General features: G+C 40.6%; 1 protein-coding gene across 1 annotated transcript in view; it reads left to right on the top strand.

Moving 5' to 3' along the window:
• LOC111861257 (protein Wnt-4) overlaps nt 1-23,626 on the top strand; it is a 298,516-nt gene that overhangs the window by 202,442 nt on the left and 72,448 nt on the right. The gene's annotated exons all lie outside the window — the stretch shown is intronic.

The following is a 23,626-nucleotide window of genomic DNA, read 5'->3' as shown; positions in this document are numbered from 1 at the left end:
TATTAAAACTCGTTATTTTTCTTAGAATGCCCTGGCATCTTCATCTCTTTGAGCACACAAGTAACCATAAGTGGAGAGTTCTCTCTTCTGGAATAGACAAGACAAGAAATAAACCAGTATGAAGCAGACAGCAAACCCTTGTCTTCTTCAGGCTGATTTTTTGTTTGGCTCAACCTTAAACCCTGAAGATTACGCAACAAATTCCCCCGATACGTTGGTTTGACTTTCAATAGACTACACTCATTTACGAGTGTACACCAGAAGATAGAATTATTCGTAACCACCCCTTAGAGAACCTCAAATCCTACAACATGAGTGGAGATTACTTATCTGGATTTTCGCCGAAAATAATGATTCTACGAAACTATGTATTATTTGCATGACGGTTAGAATCATCAGCAGTAGCTTTTAAGAATATTTATAAAGAATGTTTCATGTTCTCTCTGTTAAGCCTCTTGTGATAATCCACTAAGTTCTAAAACTCAGTACCCTGTAACATCTTAATGTAGGTTCACTCAACCAAGGACCATAATATCCGCCATGCCCTCTCCAAATTTATGGGTTTTGCAACATTTATTTTCGGTTATAAAATAATAAAGTGATGGGGTATTCTCTTTGTTTCAGTTGTCTGTTATGAGTGTGGAACTTGATGCCTCATCATCCCATGAGTAGGATGTAGTTTGAAGGTACGCGGGGAAAGGGGGTTTGGGAATAAGGCATGCTTGCACTTAATGGGCAGCTGGACAGCTGTGCATGATAACCTTCTTAATTTGGATTATTCATGACACATTACGAGGGTCACAGAATCAGAATTTTGACGTGGGAAGAGTAAATAAATGTGGGAGAGATGAGATATATTGAAAAGACAATTGAGAGACCAAAGTGTAGATGGCATTGTCACATCTAGGGTGGTACGCGGACCGGTCTAGAAAACCGAGATTAACGGCTGTGGGGATCAGCTGCGCAGACCACGTGACACCCTCTCTCCGCAAAAGTTGGCACCAACTTCGCCGACAAGCGGCAATCGCGGTATTGTTCGCTTGCGGACTACAGGTCACGGAGTATGGAGGGTGGTACGCGTGACGAAAATAAAGGGTTCTACTTCGGGTGATTTGATTTATTAACACCTTGGTTAAAGTTCTCTTAATCACACTTAAATACAGCGCTATCGCTGGTTTGCACAGTTTCCAGTTAACCGTTGCACACGCACTAGGATTTTCCGACTGTACTAGTCGTGTTCTGGCAACGAATCTCAACACAGAAACCAGCACTTCACATCACTATGCAGTCTTCTTGCTATTTCATCTTCAATCACTCTGGAACCTCGGAATTAAACTTCTTCTGGACTCACTCCTCCAGCTTACGGCTGACTCGTAACTGCATTGAACGAATTCTATCGCTCTCACTTATATAGCCGCGGAACGGACTTTGGACCTACAGTAAACATTTATCACGTGGTCGCTATCCAACCAGTCTATTGGCGCGTCGGTCGGATCTACAGAAAACACAGCCTCGTCTATTTTCTCATGTTGAACCGTGTTTACAGTGCCGTTGCCTGGCAACGCGTTCATAAAATCCGTTACAGTATAGTTGTATGTCTACTTAATTGTTGTTTATTTGTTTATTTTTTATTGTTAGTGGGGTGGGACTAAGTCCCTTGTATTGCGGCTACTTCTGGCCTATTGTACCAGCCCCATATGATAGGTGAGGGTGATTGTGGAGCAATTGGTGGAATGAAGATTGGCAGGGGAACCGAAGTACTCGGAGAAAACCTGCTCTAGCGCCACTTTGTCCCCGACGAATCCCACTTGACAAGACCCGGGATCGAACCCGGGCCGCCGCGGTGGGAAGCCAGAGACTAATCACTTGAGCTATGGCGCGGCCTTGTTGTTTATTTAGCGACATTATCAGTGGATTATACTACAGAACACTGAATGTCAGAATTTGTGAACAACAAAATAAGGGGATGTGAATGGAAATAATCATGGCATAATTTTGATGATGTGCTCCCATGGGTTTTTTCTGGATAGGCTGAAGATGCTCAAACAAGGGCCTGGATAACCGCCCCTGCCGAGACCCGAACCTAGCACCAATTTGTCAGCAACATTACCGATTCAGCCAACTTCCTCGTTGGAATGTCAACAAAATATGGATTAAAATAATAGGAACTGAGGATTTTGATCGAATTCATCTGGCTTGGGGCAGGTTTCAGCAGTGAGCTCTTATAATCGCAGTAATGTGCCTCAGGTTTCAAAAGAGACGGGGAAACTTTTGACTTGTGAAGAGGCTATGAGCTTTCCGAAGTTGTTACTGTCTCAAGTACTTATACATTTGTGCTAGCTTGGACATTTCGCCCTTCATTTTTCCCTAGGATCATGATGTTTTGAAAATATTTCAACGTGTTCTACACGTGAGTTTATCTACCTTATAAAACAGAAATATATGCTGTCTGTGCGTGTTACCGTGAAGTCTGGATTGTCTGTCTGCATAATAGTATGAGAATGGTATGTCGCAGAGTTATGTTTTGTGTTGTGAACAGGTTTCATACAAAGGCACCACCTTTTGAGGTGTGGAACAAGCTACCAGCTACCTTGAAATGACAGCCAATGAATGTTTTGCGTTATAACACATTGTTCGCTAATGGTTACTTCTAATGGAATTGAGAACAATATATAACTCAGCACTCATTTATAATCACAGCGTTTAAACTTAAAAAGAAACCAGAGAGACAGACTATGACATGTTTTAACAGTTGTTACTTATTAGGTGATTTTTTTCGTTAAGGCATAAAAATGATGTTTCAAGAAAATTATACCCTTCGATACGTAAGAAGTCCCTGAGAATGAAATTAACTGAATGCCTACAACCATAACATTACACAGCTTGAAATTTAGAATCAGTTATGGTCTCTTTTGCTGTTCCCAACAACAACACCTCCCCCTTGGCTTTCAGATAATCATTGAATTTCCCTGCTTTTCTTCTTAACTTGTATAAAGTGATAGTTCCTCAGGGCCTTCAGAGAACTTTAATTTAAATTCTGCTATCCTCATAAACGGTTAGGCTCAGAGTCTCAGAAGAAAAAACTGCAAAAGCAAATTTAATTTTCAATCTTTCTTAAATATAAATTTGACTTTAATACACGTCAGAAATTTCACACACTGAACATAAAGTAGATGGTCATGGTACTAAAAGAGATCATCAAGAAAAGGATGTAACTATATTCCCTGATGGGGAAAGAGATTCTCCTCTTTTCTGCACCTTCCAGATCAGCTCTTTGCTCACCCAGCCTCCTATCCAAAGGGGTAGCGGGGTCATTTTCTCCGGGAGTAAAGTGGCTGGGGGGTGAAGCTTCTTACTCACAGTACTCTAGTCCAGACGTCAAGAAGAATAGAGCTATATCTGCATATCTCCATAGCTGTCTGTCTGTCTGTCTATCTATCTATGGCTCTAGAACCCTTGTACAACTTGGCCGCTTTTCAGTTCCTTAATTCATACACTTTCGTTAGGACACGATTGTTGGGGGATCAAGCCGTAACAAGGCCGCAACCTACACACAGAACAACAACACAAACACAGAATAAATGCACACAGGCATCCATGCCTCGAATGGGATTCGAACCAACGATTCCAGTGTTCGAGCGGGCGAAGACCGTTCATGTCTTAGACAGAGCGGCAATTGTGATCGGCCGTAGAATGTATTTTTTTTTCTTTGGCACTACAGCCCTAGTGGGCCTAGGCCTACCTCCATGAACTCCGTTCACTTCGGTTTTTCTAGATCTTACACATTCGGTAGGACTCCTTGGGCGGGTGATCAGATCGTCGCAAGGCCTCTACCTGTAGACAAACACAGAAAAACGCACACAAACATCCATGCCCTGATTGGGATTCGAACCCAGGATCCCGGCTTCCGAGCGAGCGAAGACAGTGCATGCCTTAGACCGCTCGGCTACCGTGACCGGCGTAGAATGTATTTACTTCTCTCAAATCATATTAATTAAACAACATTAGGCTACGTAATCAGATATCTTATCCATAAAAACTGTCCTTCACCTCGTTCAACTAGGAGATGGTATTTAAATATATGTATGCACCGCTCTCCCGATCACAATGGCCGCTCGGTCCCTGGAACACTGGGATCATGGGTTCGAATCCCACTCTAAGGATGGATGTTTGTATGTGTTTATCCTGTGTTTGTGTTGTTCTGTGTGTAGATAGAGGCCTTGCCACGAGCTGATCCGTCATCTAAGGAGTCCTGCTGACTGTGTGTATATATTAAGAAACTTAAATGTGACCAAGGTCCAACAAGGAGCTACGGAACCATAGACAGACAGATAGATAGATGCACCGTTCTAGTACTTCAGCGGTCCTACCGGTACACATTTCATTTAAAACCTTCCACGAGATTACAGATATATTCGGATGGACAGGCTTGTTTCCCCACGTTCAGAACAGCCACAAGAGAGAAATTTCGGTCAGAAGTTCAAAAAATGAAGAGGAGGAAGCAACAATTCATTTGCTTTTAACAGGATAAAGAGAGACGTCGGTAGAGCTGTTGTCAGATGAGACTATTTTTTGTAGGTCTTGGCAGGCTGTTCGATTTTGTTGAAGAGATTCGTCATAGAGCATGGGGCGCGACCCGACCTACCTGCAACTGTGTGAAGTTGTTAATGGGGACGTAGCACAGCCCCTCACCTGCTGGGGCCCACACCTCGCTGTACCACCCAAGTGAGGTTATCAACAATGCTGTGTGAACCAGTTGCTGGCTGCATCCAGGTGCCCAGCCGACCACGTAAAAAGAAATCCTTAAAGTTATTTATTATATATTCCTCAGGTCTCACACCCACGTGTGAGACCATGAATTTCTTAGTGGTTTCTGTAAATGTCTGATCCTCCCTGAGAAATTGTTTATAGGGAAGATGACAGAATACATAACAACGGGAGACTATTCGTAAACGTTGTAAATACAGTACAACCTCGAACTTCGATCACAATCCGTTCCAGGAGACGTTTCGACTTTCGAGTTAAATTCCCTCCGTTCAAATAATGTAAACTGAATTAATCTCTTCCAGACCCCCAAAATTTACCCAATATATAACATTTTAAAGCCGGTCACAGTAGCCGAGCCGTCTAAGGCATGCACTGTCTTCGCTCGCTCGGAAGCCGAGATCGTGGGTTCGAATCCCACTCAGGGCATTGATGTTTGTTTGCTTTTTTCTGTGTTTGTCTACAGGTAGAGGCCTTGCGATGAGTTGATCACTCGCCCAAGGAGTCCTACCGTATGTGTAAGATCTAGTAAACCGAAGTGAAACGGAGAAAGTCATCGAGGTAGGCCTAGGTCCAAATGAGGGCTGTAGCGCCAAAGGAAAAAAAAATAACATTTTAAATGCTCATTTCAGAAGTTCATAATGGTAAATTATGATAAAACAAGTATACTTAATTTCAATAATTGACTGTTTTTATTTATAATAGTACATACATGAAAATATTGCATAATAATCCATCAATAATAACAGTAGGAGGGATATTACTGTTCACTGGAAGGCAAATTACCCTTCTTTCATCTGAAATCCACTCGTTGAGAGTTGTGGCTCATTAACATTACCACCGCTTCATTCTTCTTTGGAGAGAAACCTGTCTAATGTCATTTGTTTTTGTCTATTTTTTAAATTTTTTCTGAAATATTGCATTACTTTGTCATTAAACAGGTTGGTACTCCTGTTCACAACTGCGATATTGGGGCGCCACTTTCTACAAGGCGTGACGACCACGGTATTCTTTGTTCGACTTTCGAGTTTTTGTTCGAGTTTCAACTTGTTCGAACATCAAACTGTTCGAATTTCGAGGTTCCACTCTGTTCTTAACTATATGACATCGCTCTTATATAAATATAATGCACTGAGAATCAGAAATTTTGTCCTGTACTACGTCAAAACCTTCAATTTTTTCGAGTTTAAAGTGGTGTTATTTAAATTAAATATGTTAAGAATATCATTTATACAATATATCTTGTCTATAAGTAACTTACACTACGCATATCCTGTACGTTTGCAGCGCACTATAGTCCTTAAAAGTTCCTGATCATTACGCTGATCAGAAATGTCCGTACTGCTAAGGAGTACAGATATACCTTTATTTTTGTAAGGTTCCTGTCGTCTTCACAAAATATTCTTCTACAGAAATACGATTATACAACAATAGAATCTCTATCAACGTCTCAGACACAAATTCATTTCCTACTTCCTACTTGCCATTTGCCTTCATTACGTAATTGTGTTAGTTGTCTTCTAGTTCCACTCTTCTAGATCTGTACAGTCTGTACAGTCTGTACAGTCAACCCAGTCACGGTCAGGTTGTCACGAAGAACACTTCTTTGAGTTCCATCTTGTATATTCATATTCCACACACGTGCTCTTACAAACTATATGGATTTATGTTCCTCAGCGATTATCGTATCAGAACATTAGATTTTAAAACATCTCCCAAAAAATACAAATTAAAACTGAAAAATTTAAATATGTGGTAAGGAACCCCGTTCTGCCTCTGTGGTTTACTCTTGTTTCTTATAAATAAACCGCTTAGAAACGCTAACAAAACTAAACGACGGTTCCATGATCAAAAAACTGACAGAAAATGCGCTCTTTCTTAGAAGCTAATAGAGGCAAAAGTAGTTTAAGAAATGCCCCGCTTTTATGAAACGCGGATGTCCGTTTTGATGTTGGTTAAAGAGTTTACCGATTCCTATCCTAAGCCAGATGAATGCAATCCATACTCTTGCACTCTGTTCATTTAAATGTACTTTAACAATAATCTCCCGACTATTCCAAGGTTTTCCAAAGGATCTCCTTCTTAATTTTCCAAAGAAAATATATCAGGTCTTGCATTTCTCAGTTCTCTCATATATTTTCCTTTAATTTCATCCATTTTGAGGAGCAAATAACCGCAGTAGCAGATTAAATTGCAAATGCATTCACACATTCAGCTAATCATCCTTAATTTTAACCACCGAATTAGTTATTGAACACGCTGTTTGGCTCGAAACGGACCGCGTAGAAAACACCACTATCAACATCCTTACATTGTTCAATTACTTGTAAAGGGGTTGTTGCCTAGGGATGGCCCAGGTATTTTTGACTTTGGAGCGTGTTTCGTTTGCCGTGGAAACATATTTAAGAGCCGTTGTCTAACAGCGGACAACTTTTCTGTGTCCACTATCCCGGCTCTCAATCTGTATGTCACACTATGTTTCGAAGAGTAAGATTTATTAAACTTGTCATTATGCAGTTTCCTATCTTATCCTACAGCTTCTCTGCCTTTTTCATATAAGTAGTTTTCTAAAGCATACTGTTCTCAAGCATCCTCAATTTATTTTGGATTTGAAGCCCGCACACGGTAATTAGGAACAGTACGGTCGTATGGATTATAACGTCGTGTTATTTGGAGAAAGCTCTAAGATTTGAAAGAATACCTCGCTCCCATCTTCAGGGAAGAAAAATAAGCCAAGCTAGAAACAAACAGAAACAGACGACATTCTCGAGCTATCTCTGAACCACTCGTACACGGCGCTACAACCCAGAAGCCCGTATTGTTCAGCCTCAATCTATGGTTTTCCTTTAAAATAAACAACCAAGTTTCAAAATTGTACAAAACAAAACATGAAATCCAATTATTGTTTTACATGTATTAGTCATTAAACTTTATGCAGGAGGCAGGAAGAGCAAAGGTTCTGAAGAGAATGGCAACAAGCATCCCATGAATGTAATTTGCTCTTAACCTTTTCCATTGTTGTTTGTGTGAAAACCTTGGTCTTTTTCACCTCTAAAGGGACAATATTCACCAAAGTGGGAACATAGTGTCACCATGCTACTAAACCGTAATAAGAGAAGTCCCCTAATGTATATGCTTCCGTACAATGGAACATGTTTTGTGTTGACACGTCCATACAAACAATTCAATGAAACAGTATTGTAAAATGGCGCCAGAAGTATTAGCGCCGGCCGGACGGAAATACATCCAAGCCTACCTTATGACTGCCACATTTCTTTCCTTCGTGTTTAAGCATAAATACTTCTTATAAACTCATGCCAACTTTTGTTCAGATTTCCAAAACAAGTTGTTTCTCCTCAAACGTGATCTATTCTGCCTAAAGCAATGTCAAATTTTAAGTTAATAAAAACAGATTTCAGACATTAGCTAAGTCGGCTAAGAGGTTAATTTTTATTCCATTTCCTGTCTCTGTTCACATATATGTGAAAACAGGCAGTTTCAAAAAATGTTTGGATGCAAGAGGAATGAATTACCTGGAAGATACAGACATGCACATAATGAGGAGCTTCATAAAACCTAATTTTCTGCAAGTAGTATTAGTTCACTGTCGTGTGTTATGACATGTAGTCTATTACTTAACCGACGTTTACCTGAAGATGGAGGCAAGACTTTTCCCCGAAACGTAAGGAAACATCTACAAGACTACATGCTGTCACACTTCAAAAGATCTACAGATGAAAGAAGTGTTCAGTGAAGTAGAAAAGTAGAATACCAAATACTTAAAAAATTAGAAAACCGCATTAATGCATTAGCAGTGGACCTGCTAGATAACAGCGAAACTACACATAGACTGAAAAGATACAGCACCCTAAATTTATCAGATACCCAACGGAAAAGTGAAATTAAGTAAAACTCGGAGAAAACCTGTCCCAGTGCCACTTTGTTCAACACAAATTCCATTTTAACTGAATTGGGCTCGATCCCGGGTCGCCGCAGTGGGAATTCAGGACTAACCGCACGAGCTGTGACACGGCGAAGTATAGACATGCGCCAAGAATTTAAAATATTCGGTTTAACTGAGAGAATAGAAAGAAAAAAATAAAAGAAAACTGTTACGAACGTAATTTAAGAATAACAAGAGATAGACTCCCAAAGTTATTACTAAATTATAAGCTCAGAGGAAACTGAATTATTGGGACAGTTGGGAGGACATATTCTCTTAAAGCCAGAAAGAGACAACCGGAATATACTTTCGTAGAAGCAGAAGAAGAAGAAGTAAAGTGATAAGAAGTGGTTCTCCCTTTATACGGTTACAGGAAGTGAGGCTCAATTTGTACTTCTTAAATAATTTATATTTTAATGTTCTGAGTAGTAGAACCTTTAAACCATTTTAATCTATGTTAGGTAACTGCTCTGTGGTCTAGTGGTCAGAGTTTCTGGTTCAATTCCCGGCGCTACCAGATTTTCTAAGAAGTAGTGGGTCTGGAACCGGGTCCTCTCAGCCTCGTGAGGAAAATTGAGGAGCTATTTCAAGGAAGTAGCTGCTCCAGTGTAGAAAACTGAGATTAAGGGCCGTTTTGATCCGTTGCGCTGACCACGCCACACCCTCTATCCGCAAAATTTGGCACTAACTTCGCCGACAAGAGGCGATCGTTCGGTCGGTATAGTTCGCTTGGGGACTACAGGCCACGGAGTTTTAGTTTTAGTCTATGTTAGATTCGAGATATTCACAGCGGTGACTATGAATAGTACTAGCTTCTGGGGTATGACGTCGCGTAGTCTGGTAGAAGTTTCCTGATTTTTTCGGAGGAACTTATTGACTAATAGCCTCCTTAGAAACGTTCGTAAACTTCTACCAGAGGTACTCCTCAGGAAGTACTGTTCTTCACTCTTATCTTCTCTCAACGTGATGATCTGTTTTCGTTCCGGTTTATGGAGATTCGCATTTATATTTCCTCCGGAGGAAGGAAAACTTTCCGGTCGCTGGGGTGAGGACCACTCCTGTGAAGAGGACGTCTTCATATTAATCACGGTCACGCTGTAATACCGGACCCTACCGAGGGATTGAGGTACTAATAACGACGTAATGGGCGGCACTGTTGGTCCACCGCCGCAACTTTATTAATATGTCGTATGCGCATGAGCGCGCGTGTGTGTGGTCCGTCTCACCTCGCTGCCTCGAGGGCTCCTCTTCCTCTCTCGCCACCTGCCACTTTTCTGTCAAAATAAAAATGTCTCATACCTTCTGCTGCCAGCCACAAATCTCCCTGGGGCCTCTTAACAACCACTGTATAATCATATACAGCGTATCTTTGGAATGTGTTGGGAATTTATAAAAAATATTGCTGCCCGTAAGACAGATCATTTAATTAGTCCTAACAATATAGTTAGTTAGTTAATTTCTATTTCTCCCTCTGGAGTGTAGGGCATCCGTGAAATGCCGTTACACTTTAAGTTTCTTAATCATGTAGACAGTCGTTAGGACCCCTTGCACTGAGGATCAGCCCGTCGCAAAGCTGTTACCTACGCAGGACAACACAAACAAGGAATAAACACATCCACGTCTCGAATGGAACTCGAACCCACGATCCGAAAGTTTTAGCGGGTGAAGATATTTCATGCCTCAAGTCACCGCGGCCACTGTGATAGGCCATAACTTCATAGGCTTGCCGTTTCTCTGTGGGTCTAACTTCTTCATCACAGATGATCATTGATTAGGTGAAAGGACATGTTGTGGAACCTAAATTCATAGGCTTATAAGCATATGTAATTATTTTTATGATATCTTCAGCAAACGGCCATGAATGTGTGTTTTCTGTCTGCAGAAAATAATAGGACTTGGTGGTGAAAGCTGTACCAGTAGGAGACCAGAGGTGTTTATATTACAGTATATTTACGAGTGGTTTCATAGGCTTTTTCTATCTCTTCTAATGTTAATTTAATAAGCATAACCTATCAACGTAATTTTCATGTGATCCTTCTCTTACAGTACAGAGAATGTAACACCGTTTATATTCACTTTTCTTTATGTATTTTCTTCATTAAAAATTATTTGTGTTCCTGAAATAATCAAAATTCTGTCACCTTACCCTAGCAAGACGCTGTGGGTGTACATTACCCGCCACCGTTCTCTTCACTACTTAAAATTTCGTAATTACTTTGTTCTCGTCTTGATTAAATTCATCTAACAACATGAGAAGCTCATAGTCGCGTAGCTGGTCAAGAGTCTTTCCACCTTTTTTGGAACCCAAATGCTAATTAGCTTGAGCAGGGATAGCGCAGTGGGTATAGCGACTAGGCACGGTCTGGACGATCGAGGGGTCATAGGTCGAGTCCCTGTGGGAAAGAATTTTCTCTTCTCCACGTCGTCCAGACCGACACTTGGAGGTCCACCCAACCTATTATTCAGTGGGTAGTGGGGGCTCTTTCCCCGGGGGTAAAACGGCCGAGACTTGAAGCTCACCACCAACCTCCAACTAGTGCTGAGGTCAAGAAAATGTGGTTCTATACATCCATTACCCCATATGTCTTCATGGCTCAGTGCTTAATTAGTTAAACATAGGGACAACTTCTTTTAATGAGTTTATGACATTAAGACGGATGTCGCCTTATTCATCCAAGACAATAGCATCGTAATATGTATTCTGTCAGCATTTGCATATTCTTCACAAACTATCTCATGATTGCCTATCGGGTCCGAAACTTGCGAATTGAATAATAAAAACATTAGTTTGTGTGGCGGTAAATCCTCCATTTTATTTGAGTTTAGCTGGTTCAATACGTATGTGTTTCAATGACGACCTTCCGTGAACACTGCGATATTCTATGGGGTTCCCTGACAGCAGCGATTTCTTGGAAAGCTCAGTGATTCGTAGTCTGTCTTCTCAAGAAAAACTGAATCACGGACTTAGTATGTACGTGTTAGCTAACTTGACCCTTGGACAGTTTTCCGTAGATAAATTGCCCTTAATGTAGAAGATGGAACAGTCATGCTCTGACATGTCTGTCCAATGAATTGCCGAGGGTAGAGAATGCTGCTGGAAAGCAGTTTACCCTTACTGTGGATTACAATAACAATGAGTAACAGAAGGTTGTGAATCACATGCTCTCCCATGCGCTGTTTTGAAGAAGTATAGGGAAAAAACAAATAAAACCTACAAAACATCCTCAATAAATTTGCAGACAGTGAGATGACGAATTGTGTTTGTATTTTAAGAAAAGGTTTCGGTTTATTGAACACCTTTGATGGGAAATTTTAACAGAATTGCTCCAGGAGTGTTAATTCGTGCTATAAGTAGGTGTCCCTATACAGCAATAACATTTAAAGTGTCTGTAGTCCTTGTGCTGCAGAAGTAGGTACATTTTACAGCCTTTTAAGCTGTGTGTTGTAGAGCATAGAGCTCAGATGGGAACAATAGATAAAATGAATTGTTTCTTACCATACCTACCTGAATTCCCAACTTGTTTAGAGCGTTGTAAAATATAACCGCCATTTTCCCACGGAAGTTTACAGATTGCAAGTCAGATGCGTCGGATTACAACGTGATAGCATCTCTCTCCAACTGCAGTGGCTCGACATTTTGGTAGATTCTAACTGCAATCCATTGTATCAGCTTCTTTGTAACGTGTATCATCGCTCACTCTTTTAAAAAGGGAGGGGGTGCACTTTTCAGTGCTTTTAGATATAAATGTATGCTGGCCTATAAGAAAACTATACATCTTATGTTCGTCCATTTGTTTTATATCGTGTAATGTAACCGTTCTATCTAAGTAGGTTACGAGTATGGATATATCAGTCGGTATAGAAACGGACTACAGGCTGGACTGCCGGTGTTTGGTTCCCTACAATGACAAGAGATTACTCCTCTTTCCACAGGGATTATACAGGCTCTGTGGATCGCCCAGTCTCCTATCTAATCGTACTAGAAATTCTTTCCCCCGAAGGTAAATCGGACGGAGCGAGAAGCTGACCGCTCACCTCTATGCAGTACCGAGGTCAAAAAATATGGAGGTATAACTCCACTCCGCATTCGCCTTCATGAAGTAATACTTAAGTGATTAAGCACAGAGGAAACTTTAGCTTTCACCTAAATATATTTCGACAAAATTCGTCATTTATAACGAATTGTATTAACTGTCAACTGAACATTTCTTTAGACAAATTCATAACACCATGTTAAAGATTTGAGGCTTCCACAGCGGTGACTATGAAGAATAATAAACCTGGATATGACACCGTATAAATTGGTAGAATTTCTTTCTAATATTTCGGAGAAACTTTCTACTTTCCTATTCAAGGTCGAAGAATAACCGAAATTAGCAAAAAACAAGCATGTCATCAGTCGGGCTTGACCTCCGACCCCTCGTTCGTTCAGACCATAGCCAGTAGCTATACCGACCGAGCTATCCCGGCTCCTCAGCTATGAAGTAATATACAATTAGTTTCTCTTTATTTAAAGGCATTTCAAATATTTTGTAAGAAAAAATTATTACTAATAAAATCTGAAAGCCTGTGACGCTGATACATTAATACAAATATTATGTTTCTCGGCATTAGTCGTCTCCTGTCTTTATCTAAAAACATCATCTTGTTTATTTTTCAAAACACGTTTCGGAGGCTTGATTCCTTCTCTGTCTTCTGTAAAACCTACTCAGTTGGGTCCAGTTGATAGAGCTAGTCCCTGTCTCCTGACAGAATTCGGTCTCCGAAACGTTGCATCTTGGAAAATAAGTAGGACAGTGTTTTTAGATAAAGACAGGATATCGATAATGTCCAGAAACACAGTATTAGTAAAAATTATTACTGTTCGAAGAACTTCATAAACTTTATTAATTAACATGGAATTCCTAGCAGATTTCACTATGCCTACTTTCCCATTTCAGTCTTCTAGTTCAAAATACTTTTGTTTATAATGATATATTAAAATAATGTAAATGTAACAACCAAGCATAATATATTCTTGAGGATTACATAAAATAAATTATAGTAAAATTTATTACATTTTTTGGAATAAAATAATTACACAAAAAATACGTTTTAATATTTCCTTTACTGCTAGTGGGGTGGGACTAAGTCCCTTGTACTGCGGCCACTTCTGGCCTCTTGTACCAGCCCCAGATATTAGGTGAGGGTGATTGTGGAGCAATTGGTGGAATGAAGATTGGCAGGGGAAACCAAAGTACTCGGAGAAAACCTACCCAGCGCCACTTTGTCCACCACAAATCGCACTTGACCAGACCCGGGATCGAACCCAGGCTGACGCGGTGGGAAGTCGGCGAATAACCGCTTCAGCTATGGCGCGGCCTCGTTTTCATATTACTATTATGCGTTTTCTGTCAATGTTGTTTATTAACATGAGGTGGTTTGTGAAGAACTTACTTTCTTTTTCTTTTAAACAACATAGAGAAAAGTTGGATGCGAAACGAGGGGGTAAGGATTTTGGATTTTTTCAGGAGACGAGTTTGAAAAAAATCTAAAACATGTAAGTGCTCTTCTCCTAACAGATCTGTGAAAGCGATTTGCTAACAAGTTAGAGGAAGCAGAATCTCAAGGAGTGGTGATATCTACAGGATACATTAGGAGCAGGATCTTATCCCTGAAATATCTTGATACACCGACGTGATACCAGCCCCGCAGCACGATATTCGCAACGGCATTCCAATTAGGGTTATACAACAGATTAATATAATTTTAGTTTAAACTGACTTTAAACGTATAAAAATTGTTTTTTTTTCAGACATTTTCCTCAAACCACGTTCTTTTATTGTGTTATTAGTTGTCAGTTACAGATGGTTGTTCGTATATAATTTGCCTGGGCCTGCAGTAAATGTCTAATTGCCTCGTTTCTCTTAGCGTGGGCTGTCCTTTCTATATGTCACTGGTACTATGAGGAGGGCGCTGGTGCTTTTCTCAAAGGAAAAACTGAACAGTAATTAAATAGCTACGTGCAGGTTTGAAGAGCATAGACTTACATTAACTGCATTCCAACTTTTGTTTGGAATGTCTTTACGAAATATTTCGAGATATTTCTCTTGCCTCTTCAAACGCTTTCACACGTAACTCTGTTTCGAAAGCTGTTTTCCTAAATGAAACATTCAATGGAAAAAGAGATCAAAGGATTTCAAAATAAGTTATGATTTTTGTTTTCCCATTTAAAAGCGCGTGCGCAAAGCGATTCTAACCCTCATTCCATTCTCAGAATAACTCTGGAAACTTACAATTTTTAATTTCCTATGAGTATATTATATAAACTCAATAAATTGTGTACGAAAATGCTTCGTCTATTCAGTGGTTGGATCACATCCTAAGCCAGATGAGTCCAACCAAAATCTATAGCCCTATTATTTTAAGTTCCATTTCATTATTTTTTCAAAGATCTATGCTTAATTCTGCAAAGTGGCGTTTTCTCTTCAGGTTTTCCTGCTAAGGTTATGTAATCGTTTTCATTTTTTCATGCTTGCTAAATTCCTGCCCATCTCTTTCATTGTAGGACATTAAAATAATAGTTTTTTACATGCAGAGAGTACACTCTAAACTGGAGTACACGCATTTTCAAAATGTGTTTTTTNGCTCAACATCTCCAGAACGTGTTATAAATATTAGATCATAATTTTGTGTCTTTTACTCTTCATTAAAATATGATTCTTTTGAGAAAATTGACAAAATATGAAGTAAGTTTCACTTGAATTACGGTTATATTGAACAGATATAAATGGTTTCTGATTAAGTATTCGACAGATGCGTCTATTGATAACTGTACAAAATTAATGATGCTAATTAATAGGTGTATCTCATTCTTAAAGTAATTTGCGGACCTACAAGTATAGAAATGTTGTCATCGTTTTAACTCTCTGAACACGTGATAAACGTTTGATTTAATCTATCTCATACATCCTTTATACATGAACTTAGCTTTCAGGCATTGTTCTCTTTTTCTCTTGCAAATATTTGAGGGTAAGAAATCATTTTATGTTCATTTGAATAAAAAGGTGAAATTTATTTACTTTATCTTTCTTTCTCTCACTCTCTCTCTCTCTCTCTAACATAAACGTGGCGTGAAAAATATTGAGTTCTCATTTTTTTCACTAGACGGATTATCAGCCTCTGTCTACGAAGTCAGAGGTGTCATGAAATGAGTAAAATGTTCGGAACTATTGTTGCAGAACTCAGTGTCACTTTTTAGTGAAGTCATATTTGAACTGGGTTTCCAACTAGTGCAATTTGAACCCATTACACGTGTCCAAACCAGATGGTAAGATTTGTTGTTCCTACGTATCGTTTTAAAAGTATAACTTCCGAAATTGCTTCAAAACCAACTAAAATAATTAGAATTGTAAAATAAAATTAAATGTACAAAGGTCAATACATAGTATTCAATCGAAGAACATCGCCGTGTTTCTCTTAACGCTCATATAGAAATCTCTCCAGTTGTATCTCATGCATATCTTCACTATATCCCAATTAAGACAGAAACAAAGCTCATGAAAGTAACGTGCCCTTATTACGAACACCGGCCCGCGCTGTGCGATCCACTTTAGTATTTTTGAAGACGCGAGTTATGCAAATTAACTTACACTAGCAACTCATGAAACACTGTGGAGTTTCATTGCTTTTGTGAGCTGGAAGAATGCAAAGTTTTTGCTGTCATTAACAATAGAGAGACAGACTTACCTTGAGGCTTGCTGGCCACTACAATGGACATGCCAACAAAGCAAAGATTCAGGCACCCCGTAATAACAAAAACGAAAACCCCTTCAGTATAAAAAGTTAGACAAGTAAAAATAGTTAGAGAAGAATTTGATGGAGGGAGAATGTAAGACAGAGAGAGAATAGAAGTGGTGTGTTAACAGAAAAGAACAATTAACATATTTGTGTTAATGTCATTAGTCATTCTTCGCATTGCTTAAGATAAACCGTCCAATAAAGGTCTCAGATGAAATATAAAAGACAATCAAATGAAAGGCTTGTCATACATATTGCGTACTTGTGAATGGAGCCCGCCTGGACAAAGCAGGGCTGGACCGTAAAAGCAGAGAGGGGAGCCGCGGTAAAATTAAATAGAAAGTGTGATCTGTGCCTTATGTACGCTGTGTAACTTACTTCGCTAAACAAAGGGGAGATATTTCTCGTCTACTCGAGTCATTTCCTGCATCCATGCAATATGTTTTATATCAATAATTCCATTCACTTCGACAAGAAAATCTGTGTAAGATTTGAGGCTTTCACGGAGGTGACTATGAAGAAAGCAGTCTTCTGGGATTTGGCACCGTGTATATGTGGTGTTAACCGACGTTTCGGAGGAACGCATCGCCTCCATCTTCAGGGTTTCTTATACTTTTTCTTCTACCCTGAAGATGGAGGCGATACGTTCCTCCGAAACGTCGGTTAACACCACATATACACGGTGCCAAATCCCAGAAGACTGCTTTCTTCAAGAAAATCTGTATTTAGGAACGTACGAAAACTGGAGCGTGTCCAGTGCTAATGTAGTTTTAGGTCTTAGGATAATACTAAAAATGCAAAATTAAAGTTGTCCCTGTGCTCAGCTACTTAAACACTAAACCATTAAGGCGTATGGGGGAGTGGATATATAGATCCATGTAATCTTGAGCTCGGCATTATTTGGAGATGAATGGTCAGCTTCACACCCTGGCCGCCTTATCCCTAAGGAAAGAACCCCCAGTATCGATTGGATAGGAGGTTTAGTGGACCCCTGAGCCGGTCTGGATGTTGTTGAGAAGAGAATATGTGGACGAGCCTTTAGACCGCGCGGCCACTGTGGTCTTGCTTTAATAGATAAACCAAGCATACTTCAGAGGTTGGTTCAATGTACGTGCCTTGCTACTACAGAGGATTATGCATGTGTCATTTTGCTACTGAAAAGTAAGTGCCACACCTTATATGGAGGGTGGCGATATGTTTCATAGAGACGGCCTGCGTGGACACTTCAACAGAAGGAAGTGTAGCAGCGTCGTACGTTGATTCAGGATCATAGTGACAGAATGTGGAGGCAAGAACAGGAGCTATTAGATGAAGAGTGAGGTACACGTCAGGTTACAACCCGCTTTAGGTCGAGGCACGGGACCAGTTAACCCGATTCAGTCGTGGGCAGTATCAACATAGGAAAGGAGGCTTTCCTATTGGCGGATTTGAATCCTTCTACATCAGTTATTACATTCTTTTTGTTGTTACACCCCGATACGTATTCCGAAAGTATTTTCTCACTTTACATTTTATTCAAGTTTCTAAATTTCGCTTACATCTTCGAAGTCCAAAAATTGTAGCATGCAGACCCGTTGCTGGGCAACGACCATGAGATAAGCAAATTTTCCAAACAAAAATGTTCCCATGACAACAGTTGAACTACAACAATAAGAATCAGTGTTTTCTGTTCTGTCCGCGACGAGATGTTATAACCAGGACAATTAGTGAAAGTCATTGCAGTTCAGTAACTGTTAGTTCCTCGGAATTCTAGCCGTGGTTAATGGATCAGACCATCTCTCGCGGAGCTGGGGGAGTAGTCTTATCAGTTTACTTCAGCGTGGGTACTACCAGTTTGGAATGTAGCGTCTTGGAGTGTTGTCAGGGGTATAGTACGTTGTGTTTCTACTCCTGGTCTCCGTAGGCAATGTTTTCGGCTCGAGGAGTAGCTCTGAACGTCACCATAGCAAGCGCACAGCTTCGCGTGCTCCACAACAGCGTTCTTTCCGCGCGGCTAAAGTTACGAGGCACTAACTATAAGTGAAGTGAAGTAGTTGGCGAGTGAGTGAGTTAGAAAACTGCTGAGGTTGAACCCTTGTGAGCTGTTGATGTTAGAAGCTACTAGCTGAAGCACAGGACAGTTCAGAAACCCAGAGTAAGGGGAACTTCCGTCTTTGGGAGCCGTTATCCAGCAACATCTGGTGAAGGCACAGCAGACTGGGAAGACTTAGCGTGTGCTGTAGTGAAAGGTAGAGCATAAGAATTAGAGACAGTGCTATAGTTACTTGCAGTTACGATTTGTAAGCCGTCAATAAACCCAATTACCAATCCAAACCCCGTCTGTAGTCACTATATGTTAATTAGATGATTGACTTTTTGTACATTATCCATCGTCTTGTTTTTATTTAGAACGACTTTACGGAAACTGAACTTCGTCTCCGTCCTCAGGCAAAAAGCCCATTAATCTGGGCCCAATGGACAGAACTAGTCCCTATCTTCAGATACCAGAACCAACAAAAGTAAATTCATCTTTAGAAGCATTCTCTTTAATTAGTACATTACTCTCCTTAGATTATACGCAATTAAATATTAAGCTGAGTTCTTAATGATGGATTTGGGAGGATATGAAATGCACTGGCCATGGCCTATACGGGCATTAATGTGAACAGGCTGTATGAAACCGCGAAGAACCTCAGTCAGAATATCCGGCTTCCTGCGCGAGATTCGAGGCCGGAATCTGCATAATGTAAAGCAGGAGCAACAACTTGACAGCCATAATATTCGATTTCTTGCCCATAATTCACTGCATCTTAAACAATTTTCAATTTGGTAGATATGGTTAATACTTCTTTCAAATAAAATGAATATCAATATTATTCTAGCCTATGAACAAAAATGTTAGTGAATCAGATGTATTTCGTATAATCTATAAATAAATTACTTCCTCTTCTTCCTTTTCTTTAATCTGCAGCATTCATAATCAACTTAAAATTTCATTACCTGTAACACGATATTTGGAATTTTCAGTTTGTTAATCAATTACAAGAAACAAACACCGGAAAATTTATAAACGAAGTCCGGTAGTGACAAACATATTTTGTGAATCATACTCGGAATAATTTATATATAATCTGCGTTGAAATAAAATTTCTCGGAAGGCTCTCAAATTAACCAATTTATACAACGGTGTTTCAGGAACAAAGTCTTTCACTCCCAGTTTTCTTGCTTCTTTATGCTGCCACTGAATGAATATCTTCCATTCTTAAAGCTATTCCGCTTACACAGCAAACATGCCTAACGTTTCTTTCAGAGAGAAACTGCTTCAATCACAGGTAGCCAATTTTAATAACTTCACCGTCATCCCTACCTTTACCGATCTGTAGAAAACGGGACGACGTGAGTAAATACAAGTAAGTTTGCGTGTGGGGCCCGCCACCCACGTCCATCTTCCCCCCATTAATTAGTGATGGGCCCCCTGCAGTGTGGTGGGGAACTCCGCCCCAGCACGGGTCACGATGCCAGAATCTGTGGTGCAACATGGACAGACAGACATACAGCGAGAGAATCAACAACAGCAATTTCCCATGACGTCAGGTCAGACTGATGCTGGTCTCAAACTGCAGACCACCTGTAAGTCAAGACTGGCTTCACAGATGTCTATCGGTGTATCATAGACCCATCTATAAAGTCTGTGAATATTATCCAATCTGCATGTAGTAAAAGGCGTTCAGTTGTTGTCGGTGTGTAAGAGTAATACTTATCCAAGATTTAAACTGTTTATTAGCTGTGGTATATGTTTTCGTGTACCTATAATTACACACTAACTACTTCATTTCTTAATCCGTTCCTCTTATATCCTGCTGTGTCGAAGTTGTTTTTCACATTTTGATCATTTTACAGACGATAGGACTCCTTGGACGAGTGGTTAGCCTGTCGCAAGGCCGTTACCTACACACGGAATAACACAAACACAGAATAAACACATACACATACCAAAAAACCATGTCTTGCATTGGACTCGAACCCACGATCCCGACTTCCGAGCGAGAGAAGAAAGTTCATGTATTTTTTTAATTGCTGGTGGGGTGGGACTAAGTCCCCTGTACTGCGGCCACTTCTGGCCTATTGTACCAGCCCCAGATGATAGGTGAGAGTGATTGTGGAGCAATTGGTGCAATGAAGATTGGCAGGGGAAACCGAAGTACTCGGAGAAAACCTGCCCCAGCGCCACTTTGTCCACCACACATCCCGCTTGACCAGACCCGGGATCGAAGCTGGGCACCACGGTGGGCAGTCAGGGACTAACTGCTTTGAGCTATGGCGCGGGCCTCAGTTCATGTATTACACCGCCCGACTACCCTGACCGGCCATAGTGACTACACACTCTACAAACTGATTCTTATAATATTTATTATTTGGATTTCTCAACATGCTTCTGCTCTTCTAAATGATGATTCTAAACCGTATTGGTCAAGCAGGGTCTCCACTTCACGCACTCATTCATTGAGCTGAGCCCTTCTTGAGAAGCCGCCAATTGTACAGCTACTCAAGAAATTCCCAGCATTTTACGGAACCCAATGATTATTTTCCGTGTTCACAAGAGCCCTCCGCTGGTCCCTATCCTGAGCCAGATTAATCCAATCCGTACCATCCCATACTACATCTATAAGATCCATTTTAATATTGTCCACCCACCTAAAATTTGGTCTCCACTTCACCTGAAGATCGAAAGAAATTTTCTGGAAGATGTATGTAAACGTACATAAGATTATAAGATGCTTGACACCGAACATCTAGTGCATCCTTGGAGTGGTGTTCTTCTTGTGAGGGTAATCAAAAAGTTGTCGTCTTTTATACATCCTACAACTTGTCCTCGTGTTAGTAAGATTATGCCACTGGCCCACATCCCATCCAGACGAATCCAAATCCCATCGTCATATCGTGACTGAATGTAAAAAGAGTGGGCCCTTGCACCAAGACCTACAGTGATCTATTGTGCTTTCATATCGTGGTTACTTAAGTTTATTAATATTGTCTTCCGACGTACAACTAGGTCTTTGAATGGCTTTTCCTTTCAAGGTTTCCAGCTAAAATTTTATATGCATTTTCCTCAGACAAATTATTCAACTCAATAAATGTTCTAGAAGGGACCACGCAGTAGCGTAGTTGGTTGAGGCACTATGCTACAAGCCGGAAGGTCGCGGGATCGAATTCCAATGAGGTGGATTTTTTTAATTTACCTAATCTTTCAAGATCACTACGGTCCTGAAGTCGACTCAGCTTCTAAGAGAAATGAGTACCAGGGGTATTCTCGGGGGTAAAGGGCGTAAGCCGCGTAAGGCTGACAACCTTACCGCCATCTATGGACAGATTGTCTAGTAAATGTGGGAACCTTAACATCTCATAACCCTATGGGCCTCCACGGCTTGTTACAGGGATAGCTTTACGTTTAAATGTTCTAGAAAGTGGACTCCTAAAAAATTTACGTTTTAAATATAATTAACGGAACCAATTTCTTAACGGAATTCTGATTCAGTGCGATTCCATAGCCTTGATCTGGCAGTAGACTTTCCGGATCCCACATGCGTGCTACATAGCCCACTGTCCTGATTCTTTCTAATTGTTCGCCGTAATTTGAGGAACCATTTTTGCATCTATCGCTTATACCTAGGAGTGATCCCGAATGTAGCCATAACTGGTACGGATATAATTATGAACAGATCCACCCATCACGGAGAGATGATCCACTCGTGTTGTTTCTTTTGTAGTCGCTATCACAGGCCTGCACGCACATGGTCCCCTTTGTATGAATAGACGTCTTCATTACGAGAGCAATAGCGCAGTTCGCTTGTGTTTTGTTTAGACAACGGAAGCGAGTTTCTCCGCCTCTTAATAATGAGCTACTTAAAATCCACATTTCCTTCAAGGTAATTACTCGTTAAGAGAAACGAGGCATATTTCCAGATATGTCGGATGGGGCGTGACATTACTTCATTCGCTGATTGCTTGTGCAATTAAGGAGGAATATCAACATTAGTCTCACAAACACGCAAGTGTGAAAACAGCTGGCGTCTCTTTCTCGCTGAAACATTTGTTTGCGAATATTTTTAAGAGGCAGATATTACTTTTTTTCGGCCTTGTGTCCAGACCGGCCCTGGGAGCCCTTCTAATCCCTTAATAATCAATTTTTTTATTACTAGTGGGGTGGGACTAAGTCCCTTGTACTGCGGCCACTTCTGGCATATTGTACCAGCCCAAGATGATAGGTGAGGGTGATTGTGGAGCAGTTGGTGGAATGAAGATTGGCAGAGGAAACCGAAGTACTCGGAGAGAACCTGCCCTAGCGCCACTTTGTCCACCACAAATCCCACTTGACCAGACCCGGGATCGAAGCTGGGCCCACGGTGGGCAGTCAGGGACTAACTGCTTGAGCTATGGCGCGGCCGTAGCCGGGGCGTTAAGGTGCTCTTTTTCTTTCATCTAGTGTTGGGGTTAAGAATGGTTGCAGCTGTGCTTGCCTACATCTTCGGTTTTCATGGTGTGGTGCTTAATATAAAACAGGGACAATTTACCGTTACATGAGAAGTATTTCAGGAAATTTGAAGATTAGGCGTGATATCGACTTCTCTGCTTCTATTTTCATTTCATATGGCGTAGTTGGTTGAGGCACTACGCTTCAAGCCGGAAGGTTGAGGGTTCGATTCCCTATGAGGTTATTGGATGTTTCAATTTACCTAATCCCTCCAGCCGCACTATGGCCCTGGGGTCGACTCAGCCTCTAACAGAAATGAGTACCAGGAATCTTCCTGAGGGTAAAGGGCGGCTGGCGCCTATGTTTGACAACCTGACCGCCATCTGTGAACTGATTGTCTAGAAAATATGAGAGCCTCGACGTCTCACGACCCTATAGGCCTTCACGGCCTGTTAGAGTGATAGTTTTATTTTATTTTTTATGTTTTGTATCAATATAATAATGTTTTATAAATATATACGCATATAGAGCTAGATGGCGTGATAATGGAAAATAATACATTGAGTAGAAAACTGATGAAATGCCTTCTTTCCTCTTTTAAATGTTCTATCGCTGCATTTACACAAGTTCTGTAGTAGAATCATGGATAACCTTAATCACGATAACTGACTTATGTGTCGGGAATCGGG

The sequence above is a fragment of the Cryptotermes secundus genome, unplaced genomic scaffold (assembly GCF_002891405.2).
Source record: "Cryptotermes secundus unplaced genomic scaffold, Csec_1.0 scaffold68, whole genome shotgun sequence".
NCBI classification, from domain to species: Eukaryota; Metazoa; Arthropoda; class Insecta; order Blattodea; family Kalotermitidae; genus Cryptotermes; species Cryptotermes secundus.
The sequence above is the reverse complement of the archived record's forward strand: the minus strand, read 5'-3'. Positions and strand labels throughout refer to the sequence as shown.